We start from the raw sequence: 17,331 nt of genomic DNA, 5'->3' as shown, positions 1-17,331 counted from the left end.
TTTTTATTGATTCTATTCAAGAGATTCTTCCAGGACGTATTTTATTGGTTAAAGCTTTTATTGACGGCGTAAAATGGCAGTTTTTAAATTTTTACGGCTCACCTGACAAAAATGAGAGAGCAGAGATGCTAGAAATGTTACCTCTTTTTATTAATACAACTGAGCCTTTTATCCTCGCAGGTGATTTTAACTGTATCCTGAGGGGGGAACGCCGGCTTACCAGTACTACAAGTAGGAATTACGATAAGACCTCTGGACTGCTCAAAGATATTGTAAATGATTTTAAATTAACAGATTTGTACAAAGAATGTAATAGGAGCAGCCCAGAGGAAGCCGGCGTTACCTGGAGCAACGCCACCTGTAGCTCCAGGATAGATTTTATTTTTTGTAATGAGAATGTACTGCCTTTTAATTGTGAAGTTTTAACTAATGTTTTCTCAGATCACAAGCTTTTATCATTTTATGTAAAGCGTGATTTTAATAAACCGGTGTGTAAGAAGTCCTGGAAGTTAAATGTTTCCCTTTTAGATGATCCACAGGTTTTTACTGATTTTATTGAATTTTACCAAAAATGCAGGCGGGGGAGAGACATGCGTACTCCCATCAGTGCATGGTGGGAGAAAATGGAAAAAAGAATAAAGGAATTTTTTATTAAAAAGAGCGTGGCGAAAGCCAGAGAAAAACATGCTTTTTTTAAAATTCTCAGCACCCGTCTGCAGACCCTGTACAAGATGAGAGATAATGAAATTGACGTTAAAACTGACATCACTAATTTAAAAAAAGAAATAGCTCAGTGCCTGGAGCAGAAAGGCAAAGAAATCATTTTTCGTTCCAAAATTCAGCATGTGGAGGAGAATGAGACCTGCTCCAGGTACTTTTTTAAAAAAATTAACAATAAAAAGGCTATTATTAAAAATATTGAAGGTGTGTCAGATGTACAGGGTATTTTAAGTAAAGTTCATGAGTTTTATGCTGACCTTTTTAGTGTTAAAACTGTGGATCATAATTTTATGCGTGACTCACTGAAGGAGATTACTACTGTTTTAGACCCTGTCTCCCAGAATTTTTTATTACAGGAGCTGACGGAGCAGGAGGTTTTAGAAACGGTAAAGAGTTTTAAAGCCGGAAAAGTTCCCGGACCGGACGGTATACCCAGTGAGTTTTATGTCAAATTTTATGACATTTTAAAAGAGGATCTTTTTAGCCTTTTTTATGAAGTTTTTAATTCCAAGATGCTGCCTAAGTCCTGGCGGAAGGGTGAGGTCTCCCTGCTACATAAGAAAGGTGACATCGCAGTTTTGAAGAACTGGAGACCAATAACCCTTCTGAATAGCGACTATAAAATAATGGCAAAAGTGTGCGCAAATAGATTAAAAGCCATAATACCCCACATTGTACACTCTAACCAGGTGTGTGGGGTGCCAGGCCGCAGCATCTGGGATAATCTTAACCTGGTAAAAGATGTGATTGAGGACACGAGGTCTAGAAGAGGTAAATTAGCCATTTTATCTATAGACTTCGAGAAGGCGTTCGACCGTGTCTCTCATTTTTATCTTTTTAAGGTTTTAGAGCGTATGGGTATACCTGAAGGATTTTTATTATCACTTAAAGCCTTTTATAAAGATTGCACAAGCAAAATTTTAGTGAATGGTTTTAAGACACAGGACGTGATTTTAGACTCAGGGGTGAAGCAGGGGTGTCCCTTGTCCCCACTGCTTTTTATTTGCGCATTAGAGCCTCTACTGTGTACAATTCGCCGCGATAAGTTAATACGTGGAGTCCCCCTGCCCGGGGGTGGCGGCGTAGAGGCTAAAGCAGTGGGGTACATGGACGATGTAGCGGTTTTTTGCAGGGACACCCTGTCGCTTCAGAGAACCCTCAGACAAATTGAGTTTTATTGCTGTGCTTCCGGTTTTAAGGTGAACTTCGACAAAAGTAATATTTTAAATATAGGAAGCATGGCTTTTAGAGACATACCCGTCCCTGTGTCAGATAATATTACGATTTTAGGTGTCTCCTTCAGTGAGTGCGATAATGGTTTTATCAGTTGGGACATGGTGGCGCAGAAGGTAAATCAAAAAATATGTATGTGGAACATGAGGAAGCTTACCATGGAGGGAAAAGTTTTAATTATTAAAATGGTCATTTTACCCCTGCTTTTATATCTCAGTATGGTTTTCCCTCCCCCCACGGTTTTATTGCAAAAAATTACTAAAACATGTTTTACCTTCTTTTGGAGTTCCAGAATGGAGAAACTTAAAAGAGAGATTGTGATGAAATCCAAACCGAAGGGTGGCAAAGATTTTCCGAATTTTAACAGGTTTCTTTTAATCAAGTTCTTCAGTTTCTGTTTTAATTCCCTTTTTAAAGAACATTATTGGTCCTATTTTTTACGTTTTAATACAGGGTTTTTAATGCGAAGGTTTGGGTGGTTCAACATTGTTTTATCCTCACCTTACGCTTTTAAACTCTCAATAAACTATGTGATTTTAGAAAAGATAGTGACCTTATTCAACCTGAAGGGAAAAAATGTAAATGAGCTGAAAAATAGTAAAAAATTAATTAAAGACCTAAGAGAAAGTGAGACGGTCAGCAGGATTGAGAATTTTAATGAGGAACGAAGTGCTTTTATCTTCAAAATTATTAATGTGTTTTATCTTTTTAATACACAGATGGACCTGGCCTGGAGCTGCATTCATCAATGTCTTCCATGCCGGGCATTCCAATACAGAAGGAGGCTCGCGAGGTCTGCCGTCTGCCCGAGGGAAGGCTGCCAGGCCGAGGAAACGATTCGACACATTTTTTGGACGTGTGATTTTGCGAAGGAATTTTGGAAAAAAATATTCCCTCTTTTGGTAAAGATGGCAGACCTGAAAGACTTGAATTATGAAGATATTTTATATGGACTATTTGGATGCCCAACCGCGAGCCAAAAGATAATAGCGTGGAAGACGATGAATTGCGCCAAAGAAGCTCTATGGAAGGCCAGGAACATCCTGATTTTTAAGCACGATGTTTTATCTACTGATGATGTTTTAGGTCTTTGTTTTAGCGAAATGTACATTTATTATTTATTAGACAAAAAAAGAAATGCCACCCTTCTTAATAAATGGTTTGTGAAAGAATGGAACTCCAACATATAAAGATTTGCCACCATGTCCCTTTTATGTAATGTAATGCAATGAAATATTGATTTTATTGTTATTCATTTGTACAAAAGTTGGTTTTATTGTAAACTGTATTTTTTATCATGAAATAAATCATTGACACCCCTGAAAAGGGGTAGCCAACTTAAAAAAAAAAAATCTGTTCTTATCAGTTTAATATCTGATACGTCCCCTATCTGGGGACCATATATTAAATGGATTTTTAGAACAGGGAGATGGAAATAGAGCTTGCTCTGTCCACTCCACGCATTGACCTGGTATTGCAGTATTTCCAGGACCGGTGCACCCTTTCCTTATGTGTTGACTAAAATCAGATTCCAAAAGTGTTTTTTGTGTTTGCCATTGTTTCTGTCTTTCTGAAGGGATCTCCCCTTTTAATCCCATTATTTCAACACCTGTTGGACAATGCATGAGTGATAATGAGCTAATTGATTAAATGCAATTAATGAATACATTGCCACCTCTTGTTTTGTGTCGTCTGTGTGTCTGTGTTTCCGGCATTTCACATTGGAACAGCTCATTCACCTTCCTTGTCTTCTCTCCGCCCTCCCTTTTAGGTAAGTTAAAGAGCTGCACCTGAGCCAGCCACTGATTGATGCAGCACCACAGTCAAATAGTGGAGTGGAGTAGGGGAACAGCAAACAGCCATTAAAGCCGCCCGCCCGCCCGCCCGCCACAATGGACCTACCTGTGTACACTAGATGGATGTGATGGATTGTACTGTCGTCCCTACATTTCAAGAAGGAGTAAGAATTGCAGTTGCAACAAAGCCTTGCTTGCCTACAAAGAGAGCAGCAATTTGGATTTGTTACTATGTTACCTAGAAGAATAACAAACTGTGCAAGGATGGAGGTTGTAGGAGCAAGGAGAAGTTGTCTGTAAAGTTGGTGGATGCTTATTTTCCATTTTGCAGTCCCTTGTCTCCCTCTTGTGGCCTCCTGGAGGCAACTAGCTGTGCAAAAAAAGACAGCCTGGCGGCCGGCTGTTGCAGTGTTGCCCTCTCAGGCAACACTGAGTGACTGACTGACTGAGCCGCACCGTCTTATATAAAGTTCAGACGGAACTTTGCACGTGTCATAGTGGAGCCCTGAGGAGCCAGAGCCAGCTTTCTGACATCATAATGGGGCCTCAGAGATAAAAGCCTGGGCCCAGGCAGTGTTGGTCAGTGCTGCTCAGCAGGCAGCACTGGACTGGACTGGATTACAGCTGATACAAGGTGTGAAGGAACAAGGGGTGGCTGTGGGCATGCACTGGCTGCCGCTGCCAGTGTTTATCTGCATGGCAGCAGGGCATTTGGGCGTTGCCAGGAAGGCGTTTTTATGTAGATTCCTCCTCTTTCAGCACTGCATTGTGGTGCAAGCAAAAGAAGCAAATCCTGTCTGGCTTCCTCTCCGGCCTTTATTCACCTCCCGTGTAGCTGTGAGTGTGTGAGCCTGCAGGGCCCCATGGAATTGCCTAGAAGTAGGCTCAATCGCTGCAAGGGCTGAACAGCAGTATCGGGCAGGCTCGGGCAACGCGCGGCCCGTTCGGGTTATCGCTTCTCGGCCTTTTGGCTAAGATCAAGTGTAGTACCTGCTCAAGCTGAGGTTAGTAATCATCCCTGCCGGTGGTTCTTGGGCCATCGTAGGGGGATGACAGAACGCCGAGGTGAGGGCAGGGAACCACAACGGTCATCGCTCTGGTGTACGCATTTGGTTTAAAGGTACCATTTGTAGGTGACCAGGCGACCGCCGGATCGAGGTCATTAGGTCGGGTAGTTTGGAAGCCCGAGTTGCTATGTGCCCCAGGGCTGGTGACCCTGGGGTGCCCTAACTCACTGGGGGTGGGAACCCACTGAGTGAAGGCACACTTGCACGCACTCTCTTTCACGCTATATGAGCACACACCTTTATTCTCCCGGCCTTCTGGCTGGGAGATGAGGAATTTTTTATACCTGGCGGATGTCCAGGCTGTATCACAGCGCACATCCACTTATTTAATTTTGTTTTTCACTGTGTGTTTGTCACGTTTTGTCACAAGGATTTTGGGATGCGGTGCCCTTTTGGGACCCTCCTGAGGTCTAGGGGGAAAATGTGTGGCCATCTGGTTCCGTTTTCCCCTGCAACCCGGCCTCCCTTCTTCGGAGGGGAGGTGCACCTTTGATGCAGGCTCCAAGGTGGACACTGGGGTGGCAGCCCAGGTAGAAGCCTTGGAGTGTTGTTGGGTCTCCCTAAGCTTCGGCGAGGGGGGATCATCGATCCTTGATCCTCTAGGCCTAAGGCTTGGAGGGTCGAGGAATGATTATGCGGGGCCTCTCTCTTTTAAGAGAAGGGCTGCGATAGACCGCATCCTTGTGCACTTTTTGTGTGGCACCTCTGCACTTTTTATGCACTTGGGTGATAGAAAGCACGACTCGGGCTTTCAATAAAAAAAAATCTGTTCTTATCAGTTTAATATCTGATACGTCCCCTATCTGGGGACCATATATTAAATGGATTTTTAGAACAGGGAGATGGAAATAGAGCTTGCTCTGTCCACTCCACGCATTGACCTGGTATTGCAGTATTTCCAGGACCGGTGCACCCTTTCCTTATGTGTTGACTAAAATCAGATTCCAAAAGTGTTTTTTGTGTTTGCCATTGTTTCTGTCTTTCTGAAGGGATCTCCCCTTTTAATCCCATTATTTCAACACCTGTTGGACAATGCATGAGTGATAATGAGCTAATTGATTAAATGCAATTAATGAATACATTGCCACCTCTTGTTTTGTGTCGTCTGTGTGTCTGTGTTTCCGGCATTTCACATTGGAACAGCTCATTCACCTTCCTTGTCTTCTCTCCGCCCTCCCTTTTAGGTAAGTTAAAGAGCTGCACCTGAGCCAGCCACTGATTGATGCAGCACCACAGTCAAATAGTGGAGTGGAGTAGGGGAACAGCAAACAGCCATTAAAGCCGCCCGCCCGCCACAATGGACCTACCTGTGTACACTAGATGGATGTGATGGAATGTACTGTCGTCCCTACATTTCAAGAAGGAGTAAGAATTGCAGTTGCAACAAAGCCTTGCTCTTAGCAGCATGTTCAGAACCACTGTTTCTGAGGCTAATTCTTGAACCGTAAGTCATAGACGCTCGATCTTGGCGGCATTCGTCTCAGCGCCTGGCAATTAGTATAGAAGCACTGTTTCCCACTGTTTCTGAGGCTAATTCTTGAACCGTAAGTCTTAGACGCTTGATCTTGGCGGCATTCGTCTCAGCGCCTGGCAATTAGTATAGAAGCACTGTCTTTGACTTCTCTGGATGTATTCCAGGCGAGCTATTCACAAGTAAGTCCTAGACGCTCGATCTTGGTTGCTTTCGCTTTCGCGGATGGCAGCAAAGTTCAGAACCATGTTTCTGTGAATAACTCTTGAACCGTAAGTCACAGACGCTCGCTCTTGGCTGCATTCGTTTCAGCTCGTGGCAGCCAGTCTAAAAAACACTATCTTGGACTTCTCTGGATGTTTCCCAGGCGAGCTATTGGCAGCATGTTCAGAACCACTGTTTCTGAGGCTAATTCTTGAACCGTAAGTCATAGACGCTCGATCTTGGCGGCATTCGTCTCAGCGCCTGGCAATTAGTATAGAAGCACTGTTTCCCACTGTTTCTGAGGCTAATTCTTGAACCGTAAGTCTTAGACGCTTGATCTTGGCGGCATTCGTCTCAGCGCCTGGCAATTAGTATAAAAGCACTGTCTTTGACTTCTCTGGATGTTTCCCAGGCGAGCTATTCACAAGTAAATCCTAGACGCTCGATCTTGGTTACTTTCGCTTTCGCGGCTGGCAGCAAAGTTCAGAACCATGTTTCTGTGAATAACTCTTGAACCGTAAGTCACAGACGCTCGCTCTTGGTTGCATTCGTTTCAGCTCGTGGCAGCCAGTCTAAAAAACACTATATTGGACTTCTCTGGATGTTTCCCAGGCGAGCTATTAGCAGCATGTTCAGAACCACTGTTTCTGAGGCTAATTCTTGAACCGTAAGTCATAGACGCTCGATCTTGGCGGCATTCGTCTCAGCGCCTGGCAATTAGTATAGAAGCACTGTCTTTGACTTCTCTGGATGTTTCCCAGGCGAGCTATTCACAAGTAAATCCTAGACGCTCGATCTTGGTTACTTTCGCTTTCGCGGCTGGCAGCAAAGTTCAGAACCATGTTTCTGTGAATAACTCTTGAACCGTAAGTCACAGACGCTCGCTCCTGGTTGCATTCGTTTCAGCTCGTGGCAGCCAGTCTAAAAAACACTATATTGGACTTCTCTGGATGTTTCCCAGGCGAGCTATTGGCAGCATGTTCAGAACCACTGTTTCTGAGGCTAATTCTTGAACCGTAAGTCATAGACGCTCGATCTTGGCGGTATTCGTCTCAGCGCCTGGCAATTAGTATAGAAGCACTGTCTTTGACTTCACTGGATGTTTCCCATGCGAGCTATTGACAAGTAAATCCTAGACGCTCGATCTTGGTTATTTTCGCTTTCGCGGCTGGCAGCAAAGTTCAGAACCATGTTTCTGTGAATAACTCTTGAACCGTAAGTAATAGACGCTCGATCTTGGCGGCATTCGTCTCAGCGCCTGGCAATTAGTATAGAAGCACTGTTTCCCACTGTTTCTGAGGCTAATTCTTGAACCGTAAGTCTTAGACGCTTGATCTTGGCGGCATTCGTCTCAGCGCCTGGCAATTAGTATAGAAGCACTGTCTTTGACTTCTCTGGATGTTTCCCAGGCGAGCTATTCACAAGTAAATCCTAGACGCTCGATCTTGGTTACTTTCGCTTTCGCGGCTGGCAGCAAAGTTCAGAACCATGTTTCTGTGAATAACTCTTGAACAGTAAGTCACAGACGCTCGCTCTTGGTTGCATTCGTTTCAGCTCGTGGCAGCCAGTCTAAAAAACACTATATTGGACTTCTCTGGATGTTTCCCAGGCGAGCTATTAGCAGCATGTTCAGAACCACTGTTTCTGAGGCTAATTCTTGAACCGTAAGTCTTAGACGCTCGATCTTGGCGGCATTCGTCTCAGCGCCTGGCAATTAGTATAGAAGCACTGTATTTGACTTCTCTGGATGTTTCCCAGGCGAGCTATTGACAAGTAAATCCTAGACGCTCGACCTTGGTTACTTTCGCTTTCGCGGCTGGCAGCAAAGTTCAGAACCATGTTTCTGTGAATAACTATTGAACCGTAAGTCACAGACGCTCGCTCTTGGTTGCATTCGTTTCAGCTCGTGGCAGCCAGTCTAAAAAACACTATCTTGGACTTCTCTGGATGTTTCCCAGTCGAGCTATTGGCAGCATGTTCAGAACCACTGTTTCTGAGGCTAATTCTTGAACCTTAAGTCATAGACGCTCGATCTTGGCGGCATTCGTCTCAGCGCCTGGCAATTAGTATAGATGCACTGTTTCCCAGTGTTTCTGAGGCTAATTCTTGAACCGTAAGTCTTAGACGCTCGATCTTGGCGGCATTCGTCTCAGCGCCTGGCAATTAGTATAGAAGCACTGTCTTTGACTTCTCTGGATGTTTCCCAGGCGAGCTATTGACAAGTAAATCCTAGACGCTCGATCTTGGTTACTTTTGCTTTCGCGGCTTGCAGCAAAGTTCAGAACCATGTTTCTGTGAATAACTCTTGAACCGTAAGTCACAGACGCTCGCTCTTGGTTGCATTCGTTTCAGCTCGTGGCAGCCAGTCTAAAAAAAACACTATCTTGGACTTCTCTGGATGTTTCCCAGTCGAGCTATTGGCAGCATGTTCAGAACCACTGTTTCTGAGGCTAATTCTTGAACCGTAAGTCATAGACGCTCGATCTTGGCGGCATTCGTCTCAGCGCCTGGCAATTAGTATAGAAGCACTGTCTTTGACTTCTCTGGATGTTTCCCAGGCGAGCTATTCACAAGTAAATCCTAGACGCTCGATCTTGGTTACTTTCGCTTTCGCGGCTGGCAGCAAAGTTCAGAACCATGTTTCTGTGAATAACTCTTGAACCGTAAGTCACAGACGCTCGCTCTTGGTTGCATTCGTTTCAGCTCGTGGCAGCCAGTCTAAAAAACACTATATTGGACTTCTCTGGATGTTTCCCAGGCGAGCTATTAGCAGCATGTTCAGAACCACTGTTTCTGAGGCTAATTCTTGAACCGTAAGTCATAGACGCTCGATCTTGGAGGCATTCGTCTCAGCGCCTGGCAATTAGTATAGAAGCACTGTCTTTGACTTCTCTGGATGTTTCCCAGGCGAGCTATTGACAAGTAAATCCTAGACGCTCGATCTTGGTTATTTTCGCTTTCGCGGCTGGCAGCAAAGTTCAGAACCATGTTTCTGTGAATAACTCTTGAACCGTAAGTCACAGACGCTCGCTCTTGGCTGCATTCGTTTCAGCTCGTGGCAGCCAGTCTAAAAAACACTATCTTGGACTTCTCTGGATGTTTCCCAGGCGAGCTATTGGCAGCATGTTCAGAACCACTGTTTCTGAGGCTAATTCTTGAACCGTAAGTCATAGACGCTCGATCTTGGCTGCATTCGTCTCAGCGCCTGGCAATTAGTATATAAGCACTGTCTTTGACTTCACTGGATGTTTCCCAGGCGAGCTATTGACAAGTAAATCCTAGACGCTCGATCTTGGTTATTTTCGCTTTCGCGGCTGGCAGCAAAGTTCAGAACCATGTTTCTGTGAATAACTCTTGAACCGTAAGTAATAGACGCTCGATCTTGGCGGCATTCGTCTCAGCGCCTGGCAATTAGTATAGAGGCACTGTTTCCCACTGTTTCTGAGGCTAATTCTTGAACCATAAGTCTTAGACGCTTGATCTTGGCGGCATTCGTCTCAGCGCCTGGCAATTAGTATAGAAGCACTGTCTTTGACTTCTCTGGATGTTTCCCAGGCGAGCTATTCACAAGTAAATCCTAGACGCTCGATCTTGGTTACTTTCGCTTTCGCGGCTGGCAGCAAAGTTCAGAACCATGTTTCTGTGAATAACTCTTGAACCGTAAGTCACAGACGCTCGCTCTTGGTTGCGTTCGTTTCAGCTCGTGGCAGCCAGTCTAAAAAACACTATATTGGACTTCTCTGGATGTTTCCCAGGCGAGCTATTAGCAGCATGTTCAGAACCACTGTTTCTGAGGCTAATTCTTGAACCGTAAGTCATAGACGCTCGATCTTGGCGGCATTCCTCTCAGCGCCTGGCAATTAGTATAGAAGCACTGTCTTTGACTTCTCTGGATGTTTCCCAGGCGAGCTATTCACAAGTAAATCCTAGACGCTCGATCTTGGTTACTTTCGCTTTCGCGGCTGGCAGCAAAGTTCAGAACCATGTTTCTGTGAATAACTCTTGAACCGTAAGTCACAGACGCTCGCTCCTGGTTGCATTCGTTTCAGCTCGTGGCAGCCAGTCTAAAAAACACTATATTGGACTTCTCTGGATGTTTCCCAGGCGAGCTATTAGCAGCATGTTCAGAACCACTGTTTCTGAGGCTAATTCTTGAACCGTAAGTCATAGACGCTCGATCTTGGCTGCATTCGTCTCAGCGCCTGGCAATTAGTATATAAGCACTGTCTTTGACTTCACTGGATGTTTCCCAGGCGAGCTATTGACAAGTAAATCCTAGACGCTCGATCTTGGTTATTTTCGCTTTCGCGGCTGGCAGCAAAGTTCAGAACCATGTTTCTGTGAATAACTCTTGAACCGTAAGTAATAGACGCTCGATCTTGGCGGCATTCGTCTCAGCGCCTGGCAATTAGTATAGAGGCACTGTTTCCCACTGTTTCTGAGGCTAATTCTTGAACCATAAGTCTTAGACGCTTGATCTTGGCGGCATTCGTCTCAGCGCCTGGCAATTAGTATAGAAGCACTGTCTTTGACTTCTCTGGATGTTTCCCAGGCGAGCTATTCACAAGTAAATCCTAGACGCTCGATCTTGGTTACTTTCGCTTTCGCGGCTGGCAGCAAAGTTCAGAACCATGTTTCTGTGAATAACTCTTGAACCGTAAGTCACAGACGCTCGCTCTTGGTTGCGTTCGTTTCAGCTCGTGGCAGCCAGTCTAAAAAACACTATATTGGACTTCTCTGGATGTTTCCCAGGCGAGCTATTAGCAGCATGTTCAGAACCACTGTTTCTGAGGCTAATTCTTGAACCGTAAGTCATAGACGCTCGATCTTGGCGGCATTCCTCTCAGCGCCTGGCAATTAGTATAGAAGCACTGTCTTTGACTTCTCTGGATGTTTCCCAGGCGAGCTATTCACAAGTAAATCCTAGACGCTCGATCTTGGTTACTTTCGCTTTCGCGGCTGGCAGCAAAGTTCAGAACCATGTTTCTGTGAATAACTCTTGAACCGTAAGTCACAGACGCTCGCTCCTGGTTGCATTCGTTTCAGCTCGTGGCAGCCAGTCTAAAAAACACTATATTGGACTTCTCTGGATGTTTCCCAGGCGAGCTATTGGCAGCATGTTCAGAACCACTGTTTCTGAGGCTAATTCTTGAACCGTAAGTCATAGACGCTCGATCTTGTCGGCATTCGTCTCAGCGCCTGGCAATTAGTATAGAAGCACTGTCTTTGACTTCACTGGATGTTTCCCATGCGAGCTATTGACAAGTAAATCCTAGACGCTCGATCTTGGTTATTTTCGCTTTCGCAGCTGGCAGCAAAGTTCAGAACCATGTTTCTGTGAATAACTCTTGAACCGTAAGTAATAGACGCTCGCTCTTGGCTGCATTCGTTTCAGCTCGTGGCAGCCAGTCTAAAAAACACTATCTTGGACTTCTCTGGATGTTTCCCAGGTGAGCTATTGGCAGCATGTTCAGAACCACTGTTTCTGAGGCTAATTCTTGAACCGTAAGTCATAGAAGCTCGATCTTGGCGGCATTCGTCTCAGCGCCTGGCAATTAGTATAGAAACACTGTTTCCCAGTGTTTCTGAGGCTAATTCTTGAACCGTAAGTCTTAGACGCTCGATCTTGGCGGCATTCGTCTCAGCGCCTGGCAATTAGTATAGAAGCACTGTCTTTGACTTCTCTGGATGTTTCCCAGGCGAGCTATTGACAAGTAAATCCTAGACGCTCGATCTTGGTTACTTTTGCTTTCGCGGCTTGCAGCAAAGTTCAGAACCATGTTTCTGTGAATAACTCTTGAACCGTAAGTCACAGACGCTCGCTCTTGGTTGCATTCGTTTCAGCTCGTGGCAGCCAGTCTAAAAAAACCACTATCTTGGACTTCTCTGGATGTTTCCCAGTCGAGCTATTGGCAGCATGTTCAGAACCACTGTTTCTGAGGCTAATTCTTGAACCGTAAGTCATAGACGCTCGATCTTGGCGGCATTCGTCTCAGCGCCTGGCAATTAGTATAGAAGCACTGTTTCCCACTGTTTCTGAGGCTAATTCTTGAACCGTAAGTCTTAGACGCTTGATCTTGGCGGCATTCGTCTCAGCGCCTGGCAATTAGTATAGAAGCACTGTCTTTGACTTCTCTGGATGTTTCCCAGGCGAGCTATTCACAAGTAAATCCTAGACGCTCGATCTTGGTTACTTTCGCTTTCGCGGCTGGCAGCAAAGTTCAGAACCATGTTTCTGTGAATAACTCTTGAACCGTAAGTCACAGACGCTCGCTCTTGGTTGCATTCGTTTCAGCTCGTGGCAGCCAGTCTAAAAAACACTATATTGGACTTCTCTGGATGTTTCCCAGGCGAGCTATTAGCAGCATGTTCAGAACCACTGTTTCTGAGGCTAATTCTTGAACCGTAAGTCATAGACGCTCGATCTTGGAGGCATTCGTCTCAGCGCCTGGCAATTAGTATAGAAGCACTGTCTTTGACTTCTCTGGATGTTTCCCAGGCGAGCTATTGACAAGTAAATCCTAGACGCTCGATCTTGGTTATTTTCGCTTTAGCGGCTGGCAGCAAAGTTCAGAACCATGTTTCTGTGAATAACTCTTGAACCGTAAGTCACAGACGCTCGCTCTTGGCTGCATTCGTTTCAGCTCGTGGCAGCCAGTCTAAAAAACACTATCTTGGACTTCTCTGGATGTTTCCCAGGCGAGCTATTGGCAGCATGTTCAGAACCACTGTTTCTGAGGCTAATTCTTGAACCGTAAGTCATAGACGCTCGATCTTGGCTGCATTCGTCTCAGCGCCTGGCAATTAGTATATAAGCACTGTCTTTGACTTCACTGGATGTGTCCCAGGCGAGCTATTGACAAGTAAATCCTAGACGCTCGATCTTGGTTATTTTCGCTTTCGCGGCTGGCAGCAAAGTTCAGAACCATGTTTCTGTGAATAACTCTTGAACCGTAAGTAATAGACGCTCGATCTTGGCGGCATTCGTCTCAGCGCCTGGCAATTAGTATAGAGGCACTGTTTCCCACTGTTTCTGAGGCTAATTCTTGAACCATAAGTCTTAGACGCTTGATCTTGGCGGCATTCGTCTCAGCGCCTGGCAATTAGTATAGAAGCACTGTCTTTGACTTCTCTGGATGTTTCCCAGGCGAGCTATTCACAAGTAAATCCTAGACGCTCGATCTTGGTTACTTTCGCTTTCGCGGCTGGCAGCAAAGTTCAGAACCATGTTTCTGTGAATAACTCTTGAACCGTAAGTCACAGACGCTCGCTCTTGGTTGCATTCGTTTCAGCTCGTGGCAGCCAGTCTAAAAAACACTATCTTGGACTTCTCTGGATGTTTCCCAGGTGAGCTATTGGCAGCATGTTCAGAACCACTGTTTCTGAGGCTAATTCTTGAACCGTAAGTCATAGAAGCTCGATCTTGGCGGCATTCGTCTCAGCGCCTGGCAATTAGTATAGAAACACTGTTTCCCAGTGTTTCTGAGGCTAATTCTTGAACCGTAAGTCTTAGACGCTCGATCTTGGCGGCATTCGTCTCAGCGCCTGGCAATTAGTATAGAAGCACTGTCTTTGACTTCTCTGGATGTTTCCCAGGCGAGCTATTGACAAGTAAATCCTAGACGCTCGATCTTGGTTACTTTCGCTTTCGCGGCTGGCAGCAAAGTTCAGAACCATGTTTCTGTGAATAACTCTTGAACCGTAAGTCACAGACGCTCGCTCTTGGTTGCATTCGTTTCAGCTCGTGGCAGCCAGTCTAAAAAACACTATATTGGACTTCTCTGGATGTTTCCCAGTCGAGCTATTGGCAGCATGTTCAGAACCACTGTTTCTGAGGCTAATTCTTAAACCGTACGTCATAGACGCTTGATCTTGGCGGCATTCGTCTCAGCGCCTGGCAATTAGTATAGAAGCACTGACTTTGACTTCTCTGGATGTTTCCCAGGCGAGCTATTCACAAGTAAATCCTAGACGCTCGATCTTGGTTACTTTCGCTTTCGCGGCTGGCAGCAAAGTTCAGAACCATGTTTCTGAGAATAACTCTTGAACCGTAAGTCACAGACGCTCGCTCTTGGTTGCATTCGTTTCAGCTCGTGGCAGCCAGTCTAAAAAACACTATATTGGACTTCTCTGGATGTTTCCCAGTCGAGCTATTAGCAGCATGTTCAGAACCACTGTTTCTGAGGCTAATTCTTGAACCGTAAGTCATAGACGCTCGATCTTGGAGGCATTCGTCTCAGCGCCTAGCAATTAGTATAGAAGCACTGTCTTTGACTTCTCTGGATGTTTCCCAGGCGAGCTATTGACAAGTAAATCCTAGACGCTCGATCTTGGTTATTTTCGCTTTCGCGGCTGGCAGCAAAGTTCAGAACCATGTTTCTGTGAATAACTCTTGAACCGTAAGTCACAGACGCTCGCTCTTGGCTGCATTCGTTTCAGCTCGTGGCAGCCAGTCTAAAAAACACTATCTTGGACTTCTCTGGATGTTTCCCAGGTGAGCTATTGGCAGCATGTTCAGAACCACTGTTTCTGAGGCTAATTCTTGAACCGTAAGTCATAGAAGCTCGATCTTGGCGGCATTCGTCTCAGCGCCTGGCAATTAGTATAGAAACACTGTTCCCCAGTGTTTCTGAGGCTAATTCTTGAACCGTAAGTCTTAGACGCTCGATCTTGGCGGCATTCGTCTCAGCGCCTGGCAATTAGTATAGAAGCACTGTCTTTGACTTCTCTGGATGTTTCCCAGGCGAGCTATTGACAAGTAAATCCTAGACGCTCGATCTTGGTTACTTTTGCTCTCGCGGCTTGCAGCAAAGTTCAGAACCATGTTTCTGTGAATAACTCTTGAACCGTAAGTCACAGACGCTCGCTCTTGGTTGCATTCGTTTCAGCTCGTGGCAGCCAGTCTAAAAAAAACACTATCTTGGACTTCTCTGGATGTTTCCCAGTCGAGCTATTGGCAGCATGTTCAGAACCACTGTTTCTGAGGCTAATTCTTGAACCGTAAGTCATAGACGCTCGATCTTGGCGGCATTCGTCTCAGCGCCTGGCAATTAGTATAGAAGCACTGTCTTTGACTTCACTGGATGTTTCCCAGGCGAGCTATTGACAAGTAAATCCTAGACGCTCGATCTTGGTTATTTTCGCTTTCGCGGCTGGCAGCAAAGTTCAGAACCATGTTTCTGTGAATAACTCTTGAACCGTAAGTAATAGACGCTCGATCTTGGCGGCATTCGTCTCAGCGCCTGGCAATTAGTATAGAGGCACTGTTTCCCACTGTTTCTGAGGCTAATTCTTGAACCATAAGTCTTAGACGCTTGATCTTGGCGGCATTCGTCTCAGCGCCTGGCAATTAGTATAGAAGCACTGTCTTTGACTTCTCTGGATGTTTCCCAGGCGAGCTATTCACAAGTAAATCCTAGACGCTCGATCTTGGTTACTTTCGCTTTCGCGGCTGGCAGCAAAGTTCAGAACCATGTTTCTGTGAATAACTCTTGAACCGTAAGTCACAGACGCTCGCTCTTGGTTGCATTCGTTTCAGCTCGTGGCAGCCAGTCTAAAAAACACTATATTGGACTTCTCTGGATGTTTCCCAGGCGAGCTATTAGCAGCATGTTCAGAACCACTGTTTCTGAGGCTAATTCTTGAACCGTAAGTCATAGACGCTCGATCTTGGCGGCATTCGTCTCAGCGCCTGGCAATTAGTATAGAAGCACTGTCTTTGACTTCTCTGGATGTTTCCCAGGCGAGCTATTCACAAGTAAATCCTAGACGCTCGATCTTGGTTACTTTCGCTTTCGCGGCTGGCAGCAAAGTTCAGAACCATGTTTCTGTGAATAACTCTTGAACCGTAAGTCACAGACGCTCGCTCCTGGTTGCATTCGTTTCAGCTCGTGGCAGCCAGTCTAAAAAACACTATATTGGACTTCTCTGGATGTTTCCCAGGCGAGCTATTGGCAGCATGTTCAGAACCACTGTTTCTGAGGCTAATTCTTGAACCGTAAGTCATAGACGCTCGATCTTGGCGGCATTCGTCTCAGCGCCTGGCAATTAGTATAGAGGCACTGTTTCCCACTGTTTCTGAGGCTAATTCTTGAACCATAAGTCTTAGACGCTTGATCTTGGCGGCATTCGTCTCAGCGCCTGGCAATTAGTATAGAAGCACTGTCTTTGACTTCTCTGGATGTTTCCCAGGCGAGCTATTCACAAGTAAATCCTAGACGCTCGATCTTGTTTACTTTCGCTTTCGCGGCTGGCAGCAAAGTTCAGAACCATGTTTCTGTGAATAACTCTTTAACCGTAAGCTACAGACGCTCGCTCTTGGTTGCATTCGTTTCAGCTCGTGGCAGCCAGTCTAAAAAACACTATATTGGACTTCTCTGGATGTTTCCCAGGCGAGCTATTAGCAGCATGTTCAGAACCACTGTTTCTGAGGCTAATTCTTGAACCGTAAGTCATAGACGCTCGATCTTGGCGGCATTCCTCTCAGCGCCTGGCAATTAGTATAGAAGCACTGTCTTTGACTTCTCTGGATGTTTCCCAGGCGAGCTATTCACAAGTAAATCCTAGACGCTCGATCTTGGTTACTTTCGCTTTCGCGGCTGGCAGCAAAGTTCAGAACCATGTTTCTGTGAATAACTCTTGAACCGTAAGTCACAGACGCTCGCTCCTGGTTGCATTCGTTTCAGCTCGTGGCAGCCAGTCTAAAAAACACTATATTGGACTTCTCTGGATGTTTCCCAGGCGAGCTATTGGCAGCATGTTCAGAACCACTGTTTCTGAGGCTAATTATTGAACCGTAAGTCATAGACGCTCGATCTTGGCGGCATTCGTCTCAGCGCCT

At 45.5% G+C, this 17,331-nt stretch overlaps 3 pseudogenes; all 3 read left to right on the top strand.

Moving 5' to 3' along the window:
- Nucleotides 1–3,286: 3,286 nt before the first annotated feature.
- Nucleotides 3,287–3,458, top strand: LOC142728472 (U2 spliceosomal RNA; annotated as a pseudogene).
- Nucleotides 3,459–4,700: 1,242 nt separating this feature from the next.
- On the top strand, nt 4,701–4,770 carry LOC142728486 (U2 spliceosomal RNA; annotated as a pseudogene).
- Nucleotides 4,771–5,554: 784 nt separating this feature from the next.
- On the top strand, nt 5,555–5,734 carry LOC142728473 (U2 spliceosomal RNA; annotated as a pseudogene).
- The last annotated feature ends 11,597 nt before the right edge of the window (nt 5,735–17,331 follow it).

This window comes from Rhinoderma darwinii, unplaced genomic scaffold (assembly GCF_050947455.1).
Source record: "Rhinoderma darwinii isolate aRhiDar2 unplaced genomic scaffold, aRhiDar2.hap1 Scaffold_677, whole genome shotgun sequence".
Lineage (NCBI taxonomy): Eukaryota > Metazoa > Chordata > Amphibia > Anura > Rhinodermatidae > Rhinoderma > Rhinoderma darwinii.
The sequence above is the reverse complement of the archived record's forward strand: the minus strand, read 5'-3'. Positions and strand labels throughout refer to the sequence as shown.